Raw genomic sequence first — 24,402 nt, 5'->3', positions numbered from 1 at the left:
TTTTTTTCTTTTTTTTGCTCTGATTGTTGGTAAAGTCGTCCTTTCAGATTTTCAACCTGGCAAACTTGCCTTAATTTTTGTCTAAGTCGCCCTTTTTCAGGTTTTCAACTTAACAGGTCTTTTTTCTCTCTTTTTCTTCCCTTCTGAATTACTATCTGATCACACTTTACTACCTTCCTTTACTTTTTCACACAGTACTTAAGAGGACTTCCATAGGTAGACTTAGGATTGGGCATAAAAAGAAAGGAATTTTAAAGCTCAAAAACCCGAATGCCTCTTCTTATGTGGCATTTTTTTCTTTTTCTTTGAACTTTCTTCCTTATTTGACAATATTTATTTTTTTTGTAGGAAAATATATTTTTTATTTTGATGTGGTTGGGCCTGAAGTATCTTCTCGGGTTGCCTACGTACCCCAAAATTTTGGGATCAGACCAAAACGTAGTTCGAATTTTTTCCTCCCCTAGGTTAGGTGATCGGGCTGAGAAATAAAAAAGGTTTTTTTTTTTTACTTTATTTTTTTGAAAAAAGCTGTAAAGGGTTGAAGAAGGAAATATTGATCTAGGTAATAAGAGAATTGATTCGGCCAAAGATGGCCTCCTTAAATGTGGTACCATTTGATTTGGTAAAGGTTGGTTGGTTCTAGTAATTCAATTCCATCATAGTCTTGAAGCCTGACAACTTTTCCAAATAATATTTCCTTGATGATGAACGGACCTCCCCAATTTAGTTTGAACTTCCCTCTAGGATCAAAGATAAGTGTCCGATTCTCTTTGAGTACTAAATTCCCGACTTGTAAGTGATGGGCCTTGATCTTTTTATCAAACACACGGGCGACTCTTCTTTGATAAGCCTGCACGTGGTACAAAGCTCTTAGTCATTTTTCTTCGATCAAATTTAATTCTTCATACCATTGGCAAATCCAATCTGTTTCTGACAATTGACTTTCCAACAAAATCCCAAGAGATAGGATTTCCATTTCGACTGACAAAACTACTTCCATGCCATACACTAAGGAGTAGCTCCAGTAGAGGATCGAATTGAAGCTCGATATGCCCATAGTGCAAATGATAGTTTTTTTGATCAATCTTGATGTGATTGACACAATTTCCTGATGATAGTCTTAATATTCTTATTAGTTGCTTCGACTACTCCATTGGTCTGAGGGCGATAAGGAGATGATTTGTGGTGTGAGATTTTGAACTTTGAACACAATATAATAACCTCAGCTTCGAAGTGTGACCCATTATCAGAAATCAGTTCCGAAGGTACCCCGTATCGACTGATGATGTTCTTTTGGATAAACTTTGCAACTCGAAATGCTGTGAGAACTGCATAAGAGGCAGCTTCGACCCACTTAGTAAATTAATCGATAGCAACTAGAATGTATTCATGCCCATTTGATGTCTTAGGTGATATTTTACCAATAATGTCTATTTTCCAAACTGAGAATGACCACAGTGAAGTTAGACCAACTAATTGAGAGGGTGGCATATGTATGAGGTTTGCATGTATTTGGCATTTGTGATAGGTCTTGACCATGTGGTGACAATCTGTTTCCATCGTGGGCCAGTAATACCATTGTCTAATAATTTTCCTAGCTAACATTTTTTCACTCATGTCAGGACTACAATCCCCTGAATGTAGTTCAACCATTACCTGTTCAGCTTGATCTTCATCAACACATGACAAATGAATCATATCATAAGACCTTTTGTATAAACTTCTTGCGTACAGGATGAATTGAGATGCTAATCTTAGTAGGGTTTGTCGTTCCTTCCTCGATTCTTCTTACTTGAATTCTTATTTTTCCAATACTCTTTTAATGTCTGTGTACCATGGCTTTCCATCAAGTAGTCGAGTAGCAATGTTAATCTAATGGTAATATGCAGGTTTGTCTTTGACTTCGACAGTAATCAGCCTCAATTCCATGCTAGGGGGCAAATTGAAAGCGCTCTCAATCCGCGGGGTGCGCGGATCCACTTTTGACCCTTGAGGTTTGGGAGTCGCCACCTAGTTATTACGGTCTAGGAACCGATCAATGACTCTAAACAGATAAAGAACTAATCTAGAACAGAAAAAACTTGAATTCGGGGATCACATTATGGGGTTGGAAGGTGTTAGGCACCAACCCCGCCCGGCCAAAGCCGGTCTCTACTAATTTTCCAAATAAGTTACCTTGCTAAAAAAACCTAGATAATAAAAAAAAGTAAGAAATTATACCTTTCCGATAGCAAAGACCTTGTTCACTCAGATCCGACAAAAACTGATCCTTGTACCGTACTCCTTGCTTCGTTCTGTCTCCGGATTTGATTTCTGATCTCCGAGGCAAGGTATCTCTTTTTTGATATGGATTCTTTGAGTTTGTTATGGATTTTGGGGTGTATTTTTTAGGCTAAAATCGAAGAAGAGATGTTAGGTAAGGAGTTGGGGCTCCAAAACTAGCGTTTATGGGAGGCTAGGGGGCTTTTAGACCTACTTCTCTTAGGGTTTATGATTTGATACGAAAATAGGGTGTGAGGACCTCTATTTATAGATTTTTTTAAGGGTTAATTTAGATAGAATTAGTGTTTAATTAAAATTCTTTTAGTTAGAGTTGTATTTTAGTTAGAATTATTTTAGATAGAGTTGTATTTTAGTTAAAACTCTATTAAATAGAGTTATTTATTTAATTAGAACTCTATTAGGATTTTGACTTTTGGTCTTATTTGATTGATTTTAATACCTTGACTTTAGTCTTACTTGATTGACTTTAAGATTTTGACTTTAGTCTAAATTAATTGACTTTAATTTTGACTTTAGTCTTACTTGATTGTCTTTAATACCTTGACTTTAGTCTTGCTTGATTGACTTTAATTTTTTGGAGAACTCCCCTCTATTATATATTTAATTCTTTGGACCCCCAAATGAAGGGGTCCTTAAAGAAATATCTTGCGAACCCTCAACAATTTTGCGTGAGAGCCCGATTGATCGATTTTTTTAGTTTAAAATTTTAAATTAATTTCATTAATGTTTCACTTTAATTATTTAATGTTTTATTTATTAATTTCAAAATTTTTAATTATGAAAATTGTGAAATTACCGTTTTACCCTCGGAGAGGACTTTTCGCGTTTTAAGTCGATTTTTTTATGCTCCAAGATGTTTTATAATCGATTTTTCGTAAGGAATTCAATGAAAATATTGGCTTATGTCATTTATGAAGTTTTTGTGTGAAATAATCGTGAACTTTATGAGGGGCATTTTCATAATTTTGTTAAATTATGTTAAAATTGGCGAAATGATTTATTTGGTTTCGATTTGTTGTTTTATGTGTTTGAAAGGATTTTCCTAAGCGTAACGTAGGCTCTAGGATTTTTTAAGGGTAGGGGTATTTTGGTTATTTGATCATTTTTTAGTGATTTTTATCGTGAAACTTCTTTTTGTCTGCAAGATGATGATTTCTATATTTTTGGGGTCATATTTTCCTAACGTAGCGTGGTTTCTAAGGTTTTGTCAGTTCGAGATACCTCATACGGATTTCTGAAACATATCTGGTAACAAAATAAAACATTGGAATAACATCCATCATTGGGAACCGTTGCGTTCGGGTTGACGAGTTGATTAATCAGGCGGATGCAAAAATGGGGTGTCTACAGATGCCCCTCTTTGGTAGAGGGTTGAAGCAAATTAGATAGCAAATCTATTTTGGTAGATAATGCGATATCCGAATGCCAAAGCTAGTGACAGTTCATTTTGCAGCCTGATTTAGCAATTCGTCGGGGCGTTCGGATCCTTGAGCGTAAAACTCTCCCCGAACAAAAATGTTGTCAGGTCCTCAAGCGTGAGCTCTCACTGACAGTGTCAGATCCTTGAATTTTAAAGAATTCTCCTTGACTAAAAAGTGCAAGTGTGAGTGTGTGTACTGTGTGAAACTGAGTAAAAATGTGTCAGGTCTTAGAGATCTTCTCTCACTGACAATAATGATTCAAAATTGAAATGTGCTTATGCAATGAAAGCAATCATGACAAAGTCGAAAAATGAGGTAATTGGAGTCATAACATTGTAGGAACTTCGTTAAATTCTATTTGAAATTCTTTTTTAGAGTTAGAAAAAGTTTGAGTCTCGTTTATCGGACTCGAGCCTATTGTTGCCACGCTTCTCGGGCTAAAGAACTAAAACAATCTTGTTAATTCAATATATTTCAAACAAAGTTGGAATCTCGTTTCTCGGACTCTGGTTAAGGTTTACAGGAACTTAAACAATCCTATTAAAATTAGAGTCTCGTTTCTCAAACTCGAACTAAGATTTATAGTCACTTCAAAAAACCTATTCATTTTATGATTCAAAAATTTGGAGTCTCCCTTCTCGGACTCGAACCTAGGTTTGTAGGCACTTCAAAAAACCTACTCATTCTATGATTCAAAAAGTTGGAGTCTTATTTCTCGGACTCGAACTTAAATTTGTAGGCACTTCAAAAAGCCTATTCATTCTATGATTCAAAAATTGTAGTCTCGTTTCCCAGACTCGAACTTAAGTTTGTAGGCACCTCAAAAAGCCTATTCATTCTATGATTATAAAAATTGGAGTCTTGTTTCTCGGACTCGAACTAAGATTTGTAGGCACTTCAAAAAGCCTATTCATTCTATGATTCAAAAATTGGAGTCTCATTTCTCGGACTCGAACTAAGGTTTGTAGGCACTTCAAAAAGCCTATTCATTCTATGATTCTAAAAGTTGGAATCTCGTTTATCAGACTCGAACTAAGGTTTGTAGGCACTTCAAAGAGCCTATTCATTCTATGATTCAAAAAGTTGGAGTCTCATTTCTTGGACTTGAACTAAGGTTTGTAGGCACTTCAAAAAATCTACTCATTCTATGATTCAAAAAGTTGGAGTCTCGTTTCTCGGACTCAAACTTACTAATCCACGTTTCTCGGACTTAGATTTATAAGAACTTAAACAATCCTATTAATTCATTCTATGATTCAAAATCGAGCTCAAAGTTTGAAAGATCGGGCCTTTATTGGTTTATCATGCATTTGGATTCATAATTATCATCGGACTTCATCGGACTTTTAATTAGATTTTCATTTTTATCATGTGATTAAGAACAAAACTTTGGAATTAAATGACTTTCAAAAAATGCCTCTAGTTTCAAGGTTGGCTTTAATTGAGACTTGACTACGAGACTAATAGAATGGATTACGCTTGAAAAATATGGACTCTGATGTATGACAAATAGAAGAACTGGCATTCTCTTAAATTTAAGACTCTTAAGATTATCATATGTGCAATAAAGAATTGATCATTATTTTTGAGAAATACTTGACCTAGACTTAAAACATCTTGATAAATATTATAATAGAAGATCTTTCTCTTCAAAGTGGTTGATGATTCTACATCTTCCATTAGCGAACACTTGAACAAGTAAACATACTTTTGAAGATCCTACACTGTTCAAGATGACTTCTAATTTTTTCAACTTTAACATTGTCTTCGTCGGATGTGAGCTCTTGGCTGAAAAATGAATATTGTGGCTTGAATGGTTCTGTATTTTCTAGTTTTTGCACAAACTTCCTTCTGAATTCTTCTTTTTTATGGGATCTTTCCTCTCATTTGATGATGCCCTAATTTTTGCCTAGATCGCCTCTTTAGGTTTTCAATCTAGCAGGCTTTGTTTTTCTTTTTTTGATGATACATTGATTTTTGCCTATGTCGTCTTTTCAAGTTTTCAACTTGGCAGGCTTTTTTTTTTATGGTTATGCCTTAAATTTTGCCTAAGTCGCCTTTTCGGGTTTTCGACTTAGCGGGCTTCTCTTTTTTCTTGATGATCTTGAATGACCAACTCGACAACTTCTTGGTTCCCTGCACCTTAACCGAGTCGATTAGCATCCAGGAGGACTTAATAGGTGGGCTTAGGTCATGGTTTAGAAAGAAAGGGTAAAAGGCTCAACTTCCCAAAATACCCCTAGTCTAATATTATTTTCTGTAAATTCTTTTGACTCTTTTTTCTAATGCCTCTAGTTTGACATTCTTTTCCTTTTTTTTTTTTAAATGCCCCCAGTTTGGCATTATCTTCTTTTGAACCTTTTAATAGGGGATTTTCCTTTTGGACGACACTTTCCTTAAGAGAATACATTTTTTTTCATAACCGGACATGAAGTAAATTCTCAAGTTGCCTACGTACCCCAAATATATTTATTTTTTTCTTTTGGGATCAGGTCAAAACGTAGTTCATACTGATTTACCTCCCAAGGTTGGTTGGTGTGGTTTAGAAAAAAAAGAGGCTATTGATTTTTTAAAGGCTGCAAAGGGTTAGAAAGGTTATCTTTTTCTTGATAAAACAGGAAAATAATTCGGTCAAAGAAGGCCTCCTTTGGTGAAATACTAATTAATTTGGTCAAGGTTTAGGAATTCGGTATCTAGATTGCTCTGTCAAGTAAGATCTTCTTTTGAGTATAAATATTCTTCAGTCTTCTTTTGTAAAATCGAGTATGATCGAGTTTTCTGACTATTCAACTCTTCTAAAACTTCGAAAAAATCTTTTATTCTCTTATGAATGAAACTCTCCTCTTTTGAGTGAGAAACATGATAGATCCACTTGTAAGTTTTAGTGTCTTTGTCGATGTTTTCAGCTATATCATTTTTGACCAATAATCTTTGACTTTGAAATCACTCTTGACTTTATGTCTTGATTTATATTTTTATACGATCCATCCATATATCCTTATGAGATCATGCAAGAAACATTATTGAATTTCTCAAGTAAGTTTACTATTATCTCATGTTCTCCTAAGGATAATGTATCACCAATTTGCACTTCTTGAGTGTACTCTTTAATTTCAATATTTATCAAATTTGATTAGTGAGCTTTGAGTCATTTCTCATGTTAGATTTTATGTTCACATCATTATTGCACGCATAATAATCAGAAGTTTCTATATTTTATTGGAATTGAAAAACATAGATTGACTAAAATTTGAAAGTTGAAGAAAGATTGACGTAACTGAAACAACTAACTGGATTTAAAGACTGACGGAAACTGGATTGAAACTCAAAGAAAACTCAGGGACAATTATCTACAAAACGAGAAGGTCCTTCTGGGTGGATGGACTACTTGGACTTGACATTGGTACTTTTTTTTTACGGACCCAAAATGATATAGATGAGGGTTTAGAACGTTTAGGAGCACCTACGATTAACCATTGATTCTGAAGGTTTGACTCTTAACCACATGGTTAAAATTTTGATATAAATTAGTTCTCCGGTAGGAAATATCGAATCTTTCTATACTAAGTGGTCTGGATCTTTAAAAGTGAAAACCGATTAGTCCAACTGATTTGGTATTGATCAGTTTGATCCATTTGTCAATTGGGCCAACTGGTTTAAGCGGGTAAAATTAATCGGTATATTTCACCGATTGGGTCGGACCGATATTGCGGGTTTTGTTTGACTGTTCTGGATCGGTCCACCCACTTACCTGTTGGTTTGATTGAATAAAGCAACCCGGGAACACTCATATTAAGTTCGGGTCGTGACCTACAGGGAAGGTTTCTAGACTCTAAGTTTACTACGTGCAATGCATTTTATCTGGCCACCCTTACCCAAATACACCTATATACCTCTCGATACGTGGTGACTTGGTTTGATATACCGTATAGGTGATAATCGAAAACCTCAACTCACTTATCTGAAGCTAAAAATAGCCAGTTTGATCTTCAGTTGAGAGGTGGCGCACGATGCTGAGCAAGGGCCCACTTAAATACCTCTCGTCTAGAATAGACATAGTCTATCCCCCTCGTACAGTAGGGTACAACGGGGCAAGATCTCGCTTAGGCACCAGTTTTGACTAAGAAGTGCAATTGATATACTTAGATTATCTTTTACATACCTATGGGTATGAGTCAAGAGTTGTAGCTTTCATAAATGGTTTAGCATCCTACGAGGGGACTGACCACGTACTAGTACTACATTGGCAATCGGGACATGTGACTGTGTGGCTCACAATAGGTAAAAGGCTCAGGTCGCTCCAGCCTGGGTGCATCAATATACCTTTCAGAGTCACCTGATCAGACGGTACTGATGTCCCAGTTTGATATACCCTAAGGTACGTGACTGGAGTTGTGGTTTTCATGAATGACGTCGCATCTTCGAAGAGACCGGGCCACGCACTAGTGCCACGTTGGCTATATGGGACGTGTAAACGTGCAAGTGGTGTGTGTAAAATAGGGTGAGGTGTGTCGGGGCCTTTTTCAAACAAATCAAACCATCAACATATGGATATCGAATAAATATTGATAAAAAATATTAAAATATCCAAAATATCCAATTCGAAATTAAAACATATATATATATCCATTAAGATCATGGCATTTCAGATAATCAATCAATGAACATAACATAGAATAATCGATCAGATCCAATATTGAAACATGCACAAAAAATTCTTTTTTTAAAAAAAAAATTTTCTTAGGAATTTTAGGAATTTTTTTGCATTTTTGAATTTAGGACTCAACAAATTTCTCAATGAGAACTTGGGTTATCTCGACTAACACATCAAGATTTCAAAATTTACAAAGAGTCATTGGGCCCATGTGATTGATAATCCAATGCCACGACTTTCTAAATTTTAAGAAAAATATTTGGATCCAAAAATAATATTAAAAAATAATAGTCTTAGATAGAGTCCTAATATTCTACATTGAAAGAGAGAAAATGTATTGAAAATTTTTCTTTCAAAATGGATTGCATTGATGACATTAGTTCATGTTACGTGCGAGCTCAATGACCCATAGTAAAAATAAAATCTTATTAAGTGAGTCAGGTTATACCGTTGTGGTGAAAAAAATTCTCAGTAAGGAATGTGATTTCCAAAATTTTGAGGTGGGACCCAAGGTATTGTAAAGGATTAAATACCAATCTAAAATCATATTTGAAAGATTTTAATCTTTAAAATAACGAAAAAGTAGGTCCCATTCAAAGATTCTTTGTTGTAAGAAATTCTAAAACACATTTTTTTTAATAATGTTGTTGCCACAAAAAAAACACTTAGTTTTATGTATTTTTTTTATTATTTATATTGTGTTGCTGCCAAGACATACAACACAATATTCAATTTTTTTTTTATATTATATATATGTTGTCAACACATATAGCACTCAAACACAACCATCACAACACATTTTTAAAAAAAAAAAATTTTCCTTATGCTACTGCCAGCAACATTGAAACTCTCCCTTTATTTTTTTTTACTTTTGGTGGTTGCCAGTAACACACAGCTCGTACTCTTTCATATGTTGCTGCCACAACACATGACTCACAAGTCAAACCACACGACTCTCTTTTCTTTATGTTGCTGGCAGCAACACACACCTCTTTCTTTTGAGACAAAAACGTGGTAGGCACTCACGATGAAGAAAACTAACAGATTTAGAAGACGTTAACAGTCTTAAAACATGATTCCCATAAGATAAAACCCAAGTTTTTGAAAAAAATGAATCCAATTCGTCCGCCATTAACGCTTTGTTAGAGTTCGAAACAAAACAGAATTACTTCTCTACCTTGAAAATCCTCATGGAACGGCTTCCACAAACTCCGCAACCACAGTCTTCACTCCCACTTGTAACAGCAAGAGAGGTTACTGTTCTTGAATATTCTGGGCTCTTTTCCCCATTTTCATTGTGACTCAAATTACTCTCCAACAAAGACGAACCATCTTTAGAAATCAAACCAAAATCATTATTTAACAATGTTCCTTCGCCTTCACCTTCGTCTGAAATTTCTCGAGCAAGTGCCCGAATTCGAAAAAACCCAGGTATACTTTAGATCCATTCTGGATTTAAATCAAACCCAAAACACCATCTGATTTCCAAATTTTCTTTGATTCTGAGATATCCACATCGTTGTTCAGTGGATGCGTTGATCAATAAAGGTGGTGAGGGAGATTGGAGAACAGAACATGTCTCAGCACCGAACTTGGGAACAAAAACTGTGCTAGAAAGTGCTTCCGTCTATGAAAAGCAAACAAAGTAGAGAGAGATTTGGGGGGAGAGTGAGAAATGGGGGAGAGAGAGTGCGAAGGAGGCGTTATTCTCGCTGTACTCTTCTTTTTCAGAGGTGGAGAAGAAGATAAAAAAAGTAAAAAAAAACTTTTCTGTTATTGGCACACCAACTAGCACTACGAAAGCATTAAGGGTTTAACACTAAAATTGAGTTTCTGCTAGGGGCACACCATCGAGTTAAACAGTAAGTTGTTGTTTTTACTAAGAGCATGCTAAATTTTTTTTATTTTTTTATTTTTTTTATTTTTTTATTTTTTTTAAAAGGTTAAAGAACAAACCGCACACTCTAAAAAATAAACAAAACTCTTATTTGTGCCTAAAAAGAAAGATTAAAATAAATAAAAATAAAAAATAAAATAAAATAAAAAAACTTCTCATGCTCAACAATCATTAAATCATCCCTAAAAAAAAACCTTTCGAGATATTGCATTATTTTAGGATTATTCCGAATGATCCTTGATCGAACCATAAAAATAATATGTCAAGATAAATATTCAAAGTCTAACCCGATGAGCAATAATTGAACCAACAATAAAAATAAAATAAATTGATAAACAAACAATTAAAAATAACAAAACTAGGTCGTTCTAACAATGCACCTATGCTTGATGTTTTTCAAGTTTGATCCTCAAAAGTCTCCAGTGGAGTCGCCACTGAAAGCGCCCTCGATCCGCGGGGTGCGCGGATCCATTTTTGACCCTTGAGGTTTGGGAGTCGCCACCTAGTTATTACGGTCTAGGAACCGATAAATGACTCTAAACGGATAAAGAACTAATCTAGAACAGAAAAAACCTGAATTCGGGGATCACATTACGGGGTTGGAAGGTGTTAGGCACCAACCCCACCCGGCCAAAGTCGGTCTCTACTAATTTCCCAAAAAAGTTACCTGACTAAAAAAACCTAGATAATAAAAAAAAGTAAGAAATTATACATTTCTGATAGCAAAGACATTGTTCCCTCAGATCCGACAAAAACTGATCCTTGTACCGTACTCCTTGCTTTGTTCTGTCTCCGGATTTGATTTCTGATCTCCGAGGCAAGGTATCTCTTTTTTGATCTGGATTCTTCGAGTTTGTTATGGATTTTAGGGTATTTTTTAAGGGCTTTTAGGTGTTTTTAAGGTTAAAATCGAAGAAGGGATGTTAGGTAAGGAGTTGGGACTCCAAAACTAGGGTTTATGGGAGGCTAGGGGGGCTTTTAGACCTACTTCTCTTAGGGTTTATGATTTGATACGAAAATAGGGTGTGAGGACCCCTATTTATAGATTTTTTAAGGGGTGATTTAGATAGAATTAGTGTTTAATTAGAATTTTTTTAGTTAGAATTGTATTTTAATTAGAATTATTTTAGGTAGAGTTGTATTTTAGTTAGAATTGTTTTAGGTAGAGTTATATTTTACTTAAAACTCTGTTAAATAGAGTTATTTATTTAATTAGAACTCTATTAGGATTTTGACTTTTGGTCTTATTTGATTGACTTTAATACCTTGACTTTAGTCTTACTTGATTGACTTTAGTCTAAATTAATTGACTTTAATTTTGACTTTAGTCTTACTTGATTGACTTTAATACCTTGACTTTAGTCTTGCTTGATTGACTTTAATTTTTTGGAGAACTCCCTTTATTATATCTTTAATTCTTTGGACCCCCAAATGGAGGGGTCCTTAAAGAAATATCTTGCGAATCCTCAACAATTTTGCCTAAGAGCCCGATTGATCGATTTTTTTAGTTTAAAATTTTAAATTAATTTTATTAATGTTTCACTTTAATTATTTAATATTTTATTTATTAATTTTGAAATTTTTAATTATGAAAATTATGAAATTATCGTTTTACCTCCAGAGAGGACTTCGCGTTTTAAGTCGGTTTTTTATGCTCCAATATGTTTTAGAATCGATTTTTCATAAGGAATTCAATGAAAATATTGGCTTGTGTCATTTATGAAGTTTTTGTGTGGAATGATTGTGAACTTTATGAGGGGCATTTTCATAATTTTGTTAAATTATGTTAAAATTGGCGAAATCATTTATTTGATTTCGATTTGTTGTTTTATGTGTTTGAAAGGGTTTTCCTAAGCGTAACATAGGCTTTAGGATTTTTTTAAGGTTAGGGGTATTTTGATAATTTGATCATTTTTTAGTGATTTTTATCGTGAAACTTCTTTTTGTCTACAAGATGATGATTTCTATGTTTCTGGGGTCATATTTTCCTAACGTAACGTGGTTTCTAAGGTTTTGTCAGTTCGAGATACCTCATCCGGATTTCTAAAACATATCTGGTAACAAAATAAAGCATTGGAATAACATCCATCATTGGGAACCGTTGCGTTCGGGTTAACGAGTTGATTAATTAGGCGGATGCAAAAATGGGGTGTCTACACAAATGGATCATTGAAGAGAGAGTGGCTAAAGAGTCAGCAAATCTATTATCTTCCTTTGACAAGTAGTTGAACAGGATAGCTTTAAACTTACTCACTAAGTTTAATAGATACTCATGATAAGATTTTAATTTTTCATCCTTGGTCTTCCATTCTTCCAATGACTGATGTATGACCAAGGCTGAATCCCTGAAAACTTCAATTTCTGTAAAGCCCAAGTTCAAAGCAGCTTCGAACCCAACGATACACGCTTCATATTCTGCTGTGTTATTGGTGTTAGAAAAGGTTAACTTAATGACGATCGGAATGTGGCATCCTTCCGGAAAAAACAGGGCTGCCCCTATTCCATACCCATTCTGATTGGTAGCTCCATCAAAGTACATCTGCCATGTTTGGTTCTGCGATTCTTCTTCAACGTGCAAGATATTCTCATTTGGGAACTGATCAACAGACCTTATTCCCTCTACTACCGAGTGATCTGCCAAGTATTCTGCCACAGCTTTCCCCTTGATAGATTTCTGTGTAATATGCGTGATATCAAATTCTGATAACAACAACAACCATCGTGCGGTTCTCCTTGTCAGTGTCGGTTTCTCGAAGAGATATTTAAGAGGATCCATCCGAGATAACAAGATAATCGAATGAGATAACATCTAATGCCGAAGTCTTTGAGTAGCCCATACCAGTGCCAAACAAGTTTTTTCAAGGGCTGAATACTTTCGTTCATACTCTAACATTTTTTTGCTGATGTAGTATATAACCCTTTCTTTGCGAGTATCTTTGTCATACTGTGCAAGCATACATCCCATAGCTTCTTCTATGACTGATAGATAAAGAAGAAGTGGTTCACCCGGTGTAGGTGGAACCAAAATAGGCAGATTCAAGAGATATTCCTTGACTTGATCGAAAGCCTTTTGACATTGTTCATTCCCAACTTTTGGTTCGTTCTTCTTCAGAAGCTTGAAAATAGGTTCGTAGACGTTGGTGAGTTGAGCGATAAATCTGCTGACATATTGGATTCTGCCCAAAAAAATCTCAAATATACTTTTTCAATCTCAGGTGGTGGCATCTCTTGGATAGCTTTAATGTTTACAGGATCCACCTCGATCCCTCTTTGACTGACCACAAATCCCAATAATTGTCCAGAAGTTACTCAAAATACACATTTCTGCGGGTTGAGACGGAGTTGGTATTTTTGAATCCTTGTGAGAAACTTTTTTAATACAACAACATGCCCCAATCGTTCCTTGGACTTAACTATCATATCATTTACATATACTTCGACTTTCTTGTGTATCATGTCATGTAATAAAGTCGTGGCTGCTCTTTGATAGGTGGCTCCAGCGTTCTTCAAACCAAAAAGCATAACCTTGTAGCAAAAGGTTCCCTACTGTGTGATGAAAGATGTTTTTTGCATATCCCGAGGATCCATTTTTATCTGATTATGTCCTGAAAAATCATCCATAAAGGACAACAAACCATATCCTGCCGTACTATCTACTAGGACATCTATATGTGGTAAAGGGAACTGTCTTTTGGACTTGCTTTGTTTAGGTCTCTGAAGTCCACACACATTCTAACTTTTCCATCCTTTTTAGGCACTTGGACGACATTAGCAATCCACTCAGGGTATTCCACTACTTCTAAAAATCCCGCATTAATCTGCTTTGTAACTTCTTTTTTAATCTTTAGAGTCCATTTCGGCTTCATACGTCGAAGTTTCTACTTAATTGGTCGAGCATCAGGATATAATGGAATCCTATATTGAACAATATCTGTGCTTATTCCAGGCATATCCTCGTAAGACCAAGCGAACAGGTCTTTGAACTTTCTGAGCAAGTCTACTATCTCTTTGCGTTCATCGGGAGATAAGGTGACCCCAATCTGAATCTCTTGGGGACTTTCTTTTATTCCGAGGTTGATAACTTCTTCTTCCTCTATTAGAGCTTGAGCCCGACGTTCATCTTCTAGTTCAAGTAATTTGATTATTTCAGGAGGAGGTTCTTCATCAGAAGATTCTCCCTTCAAATCCAGATTATTAATTAAATTATTATTGTGCTTGGGGTAATAAAAAATTTCTTTCATTTCAGTAAAAAGAGATGGGGTAACAGGACTCATTATAGACTTAACAGACTCACTTAACTCAGCATGAATAACAGACTCAGTAGAAACAACTAACTTACTTGACTCAACAGAAATAAATGACTCATCAGGCATGTCAGACTGAAAAAGACTAATAGGATTGACAGACCCAGTCTTGACGTGCAACACATGACTAATTACATGATAGTTAGAGAGACACCCAATAACGGGTTTGATTACAAACTGAGGATTTGGGATCCCTTTCTCAATTGATAACACTAGGACCTGTGATCTTCAATGAATAACTGATAAATATTGAGGGAGTCCAGATTGAACTACCAGTCTTCAACTTCCTTTTCTTTAGCTTCTGTGCTTGCGTCATTTTCAGGCCATTCCATGTCAAAGAATATCTCAAACCCCGACAGACGAGTACCTGTGATGTGATCAATGAACGGCTCTAGGAACCCACAATAACTGAAATCCTCTCATTCTTTCATGAAATAGTCATTAAGGGTCTTACGATATGACTTCATTTTAGTGAGATCCGTGGTGCGCCATTGCCTTTTTGTAATTGCCTTGCCTCGCTTTGTCTTCCAATATTGGGCCCAATCTTTCTTAGTAGGCTTATATCTTAGCTCGAATGTGCCGATGACTTCTTTAATCACAAGTGCCTCTTTAATATCTTGTTGCTTGCGACCTAGGCCCGTACTAGGAAAAAATCTCATTTATTTTAACATATAGGCCATGTAGCAGTTAAAGGTATTCTCGATAGGGAAATATTCTTTCATCGAGTGATCACATTGAACTGAGCAGATCTTCTCAAATTCAAACTCGCTAAGCTCTATCCCCTGTTGTTCTGGCTGAATCTCAAGCAACGACTCATTCTTGGCTTCAGTACTGTTTACAATTCCTACAATTTTAGCATCTCCATGGAGAGTAATCACTAGCCCATCCTTGATAAACTTGACCTTCTGGTGCAACGTGGAAGGGATGACTTTGATCTGGTGTAACCATGGTCTCCTTAACAGTAAATTGAAAGAAGACTGGATATGGATAACTAAAATTCCATAGGAAATTCAACTATGCCTCTGGACAATCGAAGGTGCAAAATTCCCAGTACATCCCTCTTGGTGTTATCATAGGCCCTAACACCTTGATTAGTGCGCTTGAGATTTTCAGCCTTAAATCCGAAACAAGTAGCAGTCTTCAAAGGGTAAACATTCAGTACACTTCCATTATCAATCAAAACTAGAGGCACCCTCATCCCGTTACAATGAACTGTGATATGCAATGGCTTAGTGTGGCTTGCTCCCTCTTTTGGGAGATCTGAGTCCGAGAAGGATAGGATATTCTCTACGTAAGTTGCCCCTACTATACTGGCCAGCTGATCTGGAGAAGTATCAATAGAGACTTCGGCTATACTTAATGCTTTGAGAACGACTTCTTTATGAGCAGTGGAAGCCATGAGTAAATCCCAAACTGAGATGTTGGCTCATGATTTCTTCAACTGCTTGATCACGGAATTATCTTCTTCGATATTTTCTTTGATAGGATCTTCTCCTTTTTTTCTTGTCAAGGCCGCATGATTATCAATACAGAGTTCTTGTGGCTTAAAAACTCTATCCCCTCATGTCATATGTCTAACTTCATCACGGGAGAGGGGGAAAGGCTCATCTTCTTCAGTCAACAAGTATGGATCTTCCTCTGACAATAAGATGGGGCTTTCTGAATTTATTTGAGCCAAAAGATAATTAGTGAATATGGGGCTACTGTAATGAGGTGAGGATAGACAATACGTATCATCCGAGGTTAGATCAAATGGTTCATAGTTTGTAGTGAAAACCTCATCAGTGAAAGCTATCCCGACAAGGGGATAACTAGGTGGTTTGACTTGGATTGGATTGGATGGATGAGAGAGACGGGATCGAATAGTAATTGGGTGTGAGAAACCATGTTCAGGGTTGGTGGAGGTTGATAGGTAGGTAGTGGATTAGTGGTGAATTTGGTGATGTTGGGCTAGGGATTGTGACCTTTTGTTGTCAATAAGGTTTTGAATAGCATGCGCAAGGTGATACATCGATTAGTGTGATGGCCAAAGTTTTGATGGAACTCGCAGAACAAGTTAGAGTTGTGTCCAGCTGGTAAGGGATTTGATAAAGATCGGGGTTGGATAGGGGTAAGAAGCCATTTTTTCATCAATTTGTGAGGAGCTACAATGAGACTCATCCCTATATTAGTAAATTGACGCGGAGTTCGAGGTTGACTTGGGTAAACCTGATTATTAGTCCGGGCTAGGGGTTGAGCTTGGGTAGCTGAAGTGTTGGCTATGTAAACATGGTTGGTACTAGGTTTGGGAACATAGGGTTTCTTAGGCTTGTTATCCGAGGGGTTAGAAAGAACCCCAGAGGCAAAAACGTCTTCAAGTTGGCTTCCAACTTTTAACTAGGACTCAAAAGTAGGGAGATATTGAGCCACTAGGTGCTGAGCATATCTTTGTGAGAGGTTCTTTAGGATAATCTCTACTTGTTCCTTCTTTGAAGGTCTATCCCACATTTTGGCAACCTTGGCCCTCTAGCGACTAATGAAATTAGTGAATGTCTCCCCATTTTTCTGTTTAGTTGCCTCCAAATCCCTTCTTGAAGTCTCAATCTCGGTATTGTACTTATACTGATGCCAGAAGGCCTTTGACATGTTCTTCCATGTACCTCTATAGTTGGGTCTTGAGACATCAGCCAACGTAGTACTGATCCTGATAAAGTTCTCTAAAACAATAACGTCATCTATTCGTCGTTGAGCCCCATAATGCACATGTTAGTAACATACACCTTAAAATGTGTTTTTGCACACCCTGTCCCACTGAACTTGTCCATTTCAGCATCACAAACTTCTCTGACAAATAGATTCTAGGGATGCGGTTCAGAGTTTCAATGCCTGCTGTAATTTCATCGATACCCTTTATACTCTTCATAGCTGACTCTAATTGAGACATTCTGTTAGCTAACATCGGATTTTTATCAAACAATTATTTATCTCCATCAAGCTCAAAAATATTATGTGCACATCTCGCTGTATTTTCTTCTACCCTTTTTGCTTTAAGATCGTCACGGAGATTACCCGTTGATTCTGAAATCTGTTCTAAGACTTCTATTTTGCCTTTTATACTGTTGATATCATTGGCAAATGTGCCAAAATCTTACGGATCTCTGTAAGCTCAGACTCTGAAGTCATTTCTGCTTGTTGACTTGGTATTGACGTTCGCTCTAACCGATTGAACTTACGACTCCAACTAGGAGGTGGACTCTTGAGTTTGGGCGCAATGATATTCCTAGACACCCCATTAAAGATAAATTTAATCAATTTCAGTATTACCCCTTTGATAACATTTTAATGAGTCATTTTATTGAAGTTTGTGCACCAATCCATTAAATAATCCATTCATGCAATGATCATTCAAAAGAGAAATAAATGTTTATTCAAAAGAAAATAGCTTTATTAAAAATTATTGACGAAGAAATGTTCTTTTTAACATCTTTCAACAAATTTGATTTAAACTATTCTTTACATGGACGCTTGGCTTTTTCTTGGTGGTCATCAGGATTGCTATCAGGCTTGATCCTTTTGGCTCTAACAACTGGCTCCTTGAATTCTGCTAGTCCATCTGGATACCCTAAGGTGCGTTTGTTCTAAGCCTTCTTAATAAGATGCACTAACTTTTCAGTCAATGGCTTGGAAGGGAAGAACGCTTTGTCCTAAGGTAAAGATAATTCTATGGCTACCTTATACTGTTCTGGGATCAATGCAGGTTGGTAGAAAGAGGTTTCTTCTAAACCGATCAGGTGGATATAGTAGGATCCTCTGGTTCCTATAACAAGGGGATCAGTCATCCACCAAGGGCATCTTAAACCGATATGACGGGTAAGGTGAGAATCCAACCATTTGCTCCAAGCCTTGACTGAGTTGTGACGCACTAACAAGTTTCTTTTGGAAAAGTGTTATGACCCATACTCGAGGTTTGAAGGAACATCTACAATTTTGAGACGATCACACAGCCACATATAAAGTAGGTGTGGGCTTCCTTTGAAGCTTTCCCTCTCACCATTCTTTATGGCATTTAGACCTGAGATTGACTTTCTTTGAGAATTGAGAGGCTATATCTATGAAAGACTCGGGGATAGTTTGGCCATCACTATTGGAGGTCAGTATGTATTCGGCTAGGATTCCTAGGCACAATCGATAGTCTCTAGTGGCTCACCAGGCTTCGGGTTTTACATTGACGGGATGACTGCGAGAGCGATACGGGCCCAATAAAGGTACTAAGTCCAATCTCCCGTTATGGACTAGGGCCTTGGCTTCTTCTTTTGAAATGTTCAATCCTATGGCAAGGTTACCAGCATATCCTGTCTTCAATGAGGACCTGACTAGAGTCCTGAAGTGGATATCCCCATAATACCACAATAATCCTTGTGAATGGGGCACAAGTGCATATGTCCAATATGGAATATGTGAAGGTAGGGGTTCCAATGCTTAGCCATAGCACGTAACAGGTTCCAGTCTATTTCAAACTCATGGAAGTAAAGAATACTTCTCAACATGAATCTCCCAAAATTGATCTTCTCCACAAGGTGCATCCCTATGACGGTTATTTTGACTAATTGGTCGATCGGGTTATTGCCTGTGGCTAGCATCCTGGTTTGACACAAAAGGGTATTTTAGTAAACTTCCAAGGTCCATGTAAAATCACTTCTTCAAAGAAATCAATTTGTAATTCCCTTTATCTTCTTTGCTTTGTAAAACATCTTTTTGGAAAACATTTTCTTTTGGAAAATCTAGTTCTTCTGGAAAACATTTTTTTTCAGAAAACCCCCTTCTTCTGGAAACATTTTCTATAAAACACTTTTTCCGGAAAACACATTTTTTCTAGAGAATACTTTCTGGGAAATACTTTCTTTTTGGAAAACATTTGTCTTCTTTTAAGATGGGTTAAAAGAGTATTAGAACAGACTTTGACTTCTATTTTGATTTGAATGGTCCAGCCCATCATGATCGTTGGATGGACTGGGTCATTATGAATCATTATTAAAAATGGATTCTTTATTTGGTCGGTGCACCCATTTAATTTCAGAACAAATTTTTTAATCCTTGAGGACAACCATACATTTTGATCTCATGCATATGTCATTCACACACACATTCATCATTCACAAGGTCCCATTCAATAAACTACCCGGGAACATCCACGATAAGTTCGAGACTTGACCTACAGGGGAGGTTTCTAGACTTTAAGCTTATTATGTGCAATGCATTTTTTAATCTGGCCACCCTTGCCCAAGTATACCTATATACCTCTCGAGCGTACTCAATCAGACAGTACGCGGTGACTTGGTTTGATATACCGTATAGGTGATAATCTAAAACTTCAACTCACTTCTCCAAAGCCAAAAGCAGCCAGTTTAATCCCTATATCAAAAGTGGCGCGCGATGCTTGAGAAAATGCACTCTTAAATCACCTCTTTTCTAGAATAGACATAGTCTATCCTCCTAGTATCGTAGTATATTGGAGCAGGATCTCGCTTAGGTACTGGTTTTGACCAAGAAGTGCAATTGATGTACTTGGATCATCTTTGATATGCCTATGGGTATGAGTCAAGAGTTGTAGCTTTCATAAATGGTTTGGCATCCCACGAGAGGACCGACTATGTATTAGTACTACGTTGGCAAACAGGACATGTGACTGTGTGGCCTACAATAGGTCAAAGGCTCAGGTCGCTCCAGCCTGGGTGCATCGATATACCTTTCAGAGTCACCTGATCAGACGGTACTGATGCCCCAGTTTAATATACCCTAAGGTACGTAACTGGAGTTGTGGTTTTCATGAATGACATTGCATCTCCGAAAAGATCGGGCCACGTACTAGTGCCACGTTGGCTATATGAGACGTGCAAGCGTGCAAAACAGTAAACGTGCATGTGGTGTGTGCAAAACAGGGTGGGGTGTGCCTGGGGCCTTTTTTCAGATAAATGGGCCTATGGGCCATATCAAACCATTACAACATGGAAATATTAATCCCAACAATACACAAACCAATCACATCTCATCACATCAATACTAGGATCAAAATAAGCACACATATATCACTTTATAGCATGTTTGATAAGCAATCTCAATAGGACTAATAATTATAATCAATCGAAATAAGCACATAGTTTTTTTTTAGTCCAAGATTTTTTATTAATTCAATCAAAAATCGCTTTGGTGACCCTAAACAAATTGGGATTTCAAAGCATATTAGATTAAGGATGAAAAGATAATGGTTGGACCAAGATGTGGTTTTTATTTTTTATTTAAAAAAAAAACAAATTGATTTTATTGAAAACCATATTTTTTATATATACCAATTTATTTGTGATCTAACAAGCATCAAAATATAGTGATTTAAATTAGAGTATAGTGATATGGATACTTGTGTGAAAATAAGGAACCTAGAAAAAAAAGTAATAAAACAAATAAAACGATCGACTTTTGCATGGAACCCTTTCAGTCAAAATCAAGAGATTAGGTTGGAGATTCAATCCTCCAATTAGATTTCGGTTGCAAAAATTCCTTTTTTTTTTTTGTTGACGTTCTGATTTTTGGTCGAATATGTATTCAACACCAAAAATGGAACATAAATTTCACACCTTCAAAGGAACTCGGAACCTGTACATCAAGAACCCAACCAAATTTGTTCTTAATAACCTTATCGGACTCAATCTTTTGGAAAAACACAAAAAAGAAATCACCATTACCGGGAGACTATAACAGCGTCCACAAAATTTAGATTCTGTCTTTTAAGATTATATCTCGATCAGACAGTTCGAATTTCGCAATAGCATCTATGAAATTCAAGACCGATGAGATCTAAATCCTAAAACTCCAAAAGTGTCAACGCTCTCTCCGAAACTTAGAAGAAATTCCAACGAGTTTCGTTCAATCTTTCAATTTCCTTTCCTCTCCAACTCCCAAACACAAAGCAATCAGCAAATTTTTTTTTTTTTTATAATCTGAACGAAAAAAAAATTTGAAACTTTCGTCAAAAATTCGTTTAGAAAATTTTTTTTTGATCAAGATCAGATTCACTTTGAAAAATACATAATGATTCATGTTTCAGAATCACGAGATTTGATCTATCTTTTTTAATTAACATCTAAACAATAGAAACAATTCAGATTTTCGAAAGAGAAAAAAAACATCATGGACTACATCAAGGATCTACTATTTCGCTTCAAACCAACAATTTCCTATCGATTTGAACTATAAAAAATCTACGATTATTCGACAGGAGCAAGAAAGACCGACTCTCTTTGGTGACATTATGTGAGAGAGAGAGAGAGAGAAAGAGAGAGAGAGAGAGAGATCTATCTTTTTTAATTAACGTCTAAACAGTAGAAACAATTCAGATTTTCGAAAGAGAAAAAAAAAACATCATGGACTGCATCAAGGTTCTACTATTTCGCTTCGAACCAACGATTTCCTATCAATCTAAACTATCAAAAATCTACGATTATTCGACAGGAGCAAGAAAGACCGACTCTCTTTGGTGACATTATGTGTGTGTGTGTGTGAGAGAGAGAGAAAGAGAAAGAAGGAAACGTTTTTCCTTCTTGCTGTCTTCTTTGGATGTTTGGAGAAGAAGATAGAAAAGAGAAAAAAAAATAAACGTTAATAGAACACCACCCACATAATAAACTCATTAGGTGTTTGATCATTAAAAACCAGATTTACTGGGGGCACACCTCAAAGCCTTTTTTTTTATTGCCTTTCTTCTTCCTGTCAATGGACAACACGTCTTTGCCTAAAAAAAATCAACAAAACACACACTAAAAAAATAAAGAAAATAAAAAAAAATAAAACTAATGCTATTGAAAGATAAACCGTACACTCCCTAAATTTTTTTTTTAAAGAAAATATTGTCGAAAGACAGATTGCACACATTAAAAAAATTCTCTTTAAAAAAAAAAAAAACTACACACGCATCTAAAAAAAATAAAATAAAAAATCATTGTTCAACCACCATCATCCCATCTTCAATAAAACGATCCCTTTGAAATCTCGCATTATTTAGGGTCATTCCGAATGGCTTTCGATTGAACCATAACAAAAAATGATAATATGCAACAGTAGAATATCCATAATCCAAATACACAATCAATAATTGAAATAAAAAAAATAAAATAAAAATAGACAAATTAATAACTAAAAATAAAAACAGTCTAGGTCGTTTTAGCAATGATCCCATACTTGGGGTTTTTTAAGTCTGATCCTCAAAAGTCCCTACCAAAGTTGCCATTGAAAGCGCCATCGATCCGCGGGGTGTGCGAATCCGCTTTTGACCTTTGAGGTTTGGGAGTCGCCACCTAGTTATTACAGTCTAGGAACCGAATATAGACTCAAAACGGATAAAAACAACTAATTTACTAAAAAATATATATACTGAGTTTGGGGATCACATTACGGGGTTGGAAGGGGTTAGGCACCAACCCCGCCCAATCAATGCCGATCTCTACTTATTTTCAAATAGAACTACATTGTTAAAAATACCTAATCAATAAAAAAATTTAAATCTTTACCTTTACGAAGACAACGATCTTATTCCCTCAGATTTTGTAGAATAGTTCTTCGTACAGCACTCATCACTTCGTTCTATCACCGGATTCGTTTCGGATCTTCAAAACAAAGTATCTTCTTCTGAATTTTTTAAATTTTTTTATGGATTTCTGGGGTGTTTTGAAAGGGTTTCTAGGTATTTTTTTAAGCTAAAGTTGGGGTATGGATGTTAGGTAAGGAGTTGGGGCTTCAAAATCAAGGTTTATGGGAGGCTAGGGAAGCTTTTTGACCTACTTTTATTTGGGTTTTTTTTATATACGAAAATAGGTTGTAGGAACCCTTATTCATAGATTTTTTTAAGTGTTTGTTTTGATAGAGTTAATGTTTAATTATAATTCTTTTAGAGAGAGTTATTGTTTATTTAAAATTATTTTAAATAGAGTTATTATTTAATTAGGATTATTTTAAATAGAGTTATTATTTAATTAGAATTCTATTAGGGTTTTGACTTTTAGTCTCACTTGATTGACTTTAATTGTAGGATTTTGACTTGAGTCTTACTTGATTGACTTTAAGATTTTGACTTTAGTCTTACTTGATTGACTTTAGTCTTACTTGATTGACTTTAAGATTTTGACTTTAGTCTTACTTGATTGACTTTAAGATTGACTTTAGTCTTACTTGATTAACTTTAAGATTGAGTTTAATTTTAATTAGGATTTCACTTTACATTAATTAATGTTTTAATTATTAATTTTGAAAATCTTAATTATTAAAATTGTAAAATTATCGTTTTGCCCTTGGAGATGATTTTTTGCATTTTAAGTATTTTTTAAATATTCTAGGATATTTCGGAATCGATTTTTTATAAAGAATTCAATGGGAATATTGGTTTGTGTCATTTATGAAATTTTTTGTGTGAAATGGATGTGAACTTTATGAGGGTCATTTTTGTAATTTTGTCAAATTTTATGAAAATTGGCGAAATGGTTTATTTGGTTTCGATTTGTTGTGTTATGTGTTTGAAAGGGTTTTCCTAAGTATAACGTAGGCTCTAGGAATGTTTTGAGGTTAGGGGTATTTTGGTAATTTGATCATTTTTTAGTGATTTTTATCGTGAAGCTTCTTTTTGTCTGAAGAATGATGATTTCTATATTTTTGGGGTTATATTTTCCTAGCGTAGCGTGGTTTCTACAGTTTTGTTTGTTTGAGATACCTTATCTAAATTTTTGAAACATATCTGGTAACAAACGGAGCATTGGAATAAACATCCATCATTGGGAACCATTGCGATCAGGTTGACGAGTTGATTAATTAGGCAAGTTC

General features: G+C 35.7%; 1 long non-coding RNA gene across 1 annotated transcript; it reads left to right on the top strand.

Moving 5' to 3' along the window:
- The first annotated feature begins 9,404 nt into the window (after nucleotides 1-9,404).
- LOC147396379 (uncharacterized) lies at nucleotides 9,405-22,494 on the top strand. The gene is made up of 2 exons (XR_015180618.1): nucleotides 9,405-10,220; nucleotides 18,089-22,494. It is a non-coding gene; the product is annotated as an uncharacterized LOC147396379 (long non-coding RNA).
- Nucleotides 22,495-24,402: the final 1,908 nt, after the last annotated feature.

This window comes from Akebia trifoliata, chromosome 8, assembly GCF_017979445.1.
Source record: "Akebia trifoliata isolate Shusen 1 chromosome 8, ASM1797944v1, whole genome shotgun sequence".
NCBI classification, from domain to species: domain Eukaryota; kingdom Viridiplantae; phylum Streptophyta; class Magnoliopsida; order Ranunculales; family Lardizabalaceae; genus Akebia; species Akebia trifoliata.
This window is presented reverse-complemented; position numbering and strand designations above follow the sequence as displayed.